The 886-nt window shown below is 58.1% G+C and overlaps 1 long non-coding RNA gene across 1 annotated transcript; it reads right to left on the bottom strand.

Annotated features, from left to right (window-relative positions):
* Positions 1-196: 196 nt before the first annotated feature.
* LOC104916779 lies at positions 197-886 on the bottom strand. The gene is made up of 3 exons (XR_796677.2): positions 862-886; positions 554-694; positions 197-323 (listed from the first exon to the last, which is right to left on the bottom strand). It is a non-coding gene; the product is annotated as an uncharacterized LOC104916779 (long non-coding RNA).

Genomic DNA, 886 nt, shown 5'->3' with positions numbered 1-886 from the left:
CTGGCGCATTCCTGCGTGCAGCGGTGAGGAAACAGGAGTAACAAGAAAGCATACATATAGGTGTTGAGTTGATTTTATTGATGACTTACTCCACTTGCTAACGTTCAAGAGTAAGATGGGCAAAAGCCCAAGTCGATAGATGGAAATGGAATCAAGTGGAAACCGGCAGTTGATTGGTGTCCTTCCCCGTCCCCCTCCTGTCCCAGGCAAGCAAAGGCGGCCTTCCAGACTTGGCTGTTTTATTCCACAATCAGAGGGGTTGTGTAGAGGGAATGCCGGATTCCAAAAGTGGATGCAGGCGCCTGGGGCTTGATCAGTGTCACCTGGAAGGGCAAAAAGGAAAGGCAGATCAGCAAGGGCCCTTCTCTTCTCTGCTGCCCTCCCTTCCTCTGCTCGGAGGTGGCACGAGGGCAGGGAGCAGGCCTGCTCTCCGGCACTTGGTCCCTGCGGCCAGAAGCTCTTTGGCCGGTGGAAGCCTCGGGGGGAAAGGGGAGAGGCATGAAGGCTGTGCTTGTGAAGCAGAGGGGACGAGCTAAGCAGCTAGCTGCCTTACCCGGCCTACGCTGTAGTCTGCCGGCCCGGGCTTCGCTGCTTTGCCCTCTGCAGGTTTTGGTCGGGCCGCCATGGTGTACGCGGGCGCCCTGGTCTTGTAGGCATCCACAGCGACTTTGGGCAACGCCGCAGGACCCGGAGTCTGCAAGAGAGTCATGGGCGCACGGGGCTGGGATCACATTCAAGGCTCTCTCTTTCCCTGGAAGCCTGCGTTAAGCAAAGGCGCTTGGGGCTCGGAAGCCCCTGTGGCACAGGGAGAGCAGCCCAGCTTCGGATGCTAACACGGAAAAGAGGAGCAGCAGGGCTCACCTTGGCAAGGTCTTCGTCAAAGCGG

Source organism: Meleagris gallopavo, unplaced genomic scaffold (genome assembly GCF_000146605.3).
Source record: "Meleagris gallopavo isolate NT-WF06-2002-E0010 breed Aviagen turkey brand Nicholas breeding stock unplaced genomic scaffold, Turkey_5.1 ChrUn_random_7180001944628, whole genome shotgun sequence".
In the NCBI taxonomy this organism is placed as follows: domain Eukaryota; kingdom Metazoa; phylum Chordata; class Aves; order Galliformes; family Phasianidae; genus Meleagris; species Meleagris gallopavo.
The sequence above is the reverse complement of the archived record's forward strand: the minus strand, read 5'-3'. Positions and strand labels throughout refer to the sequence as shown.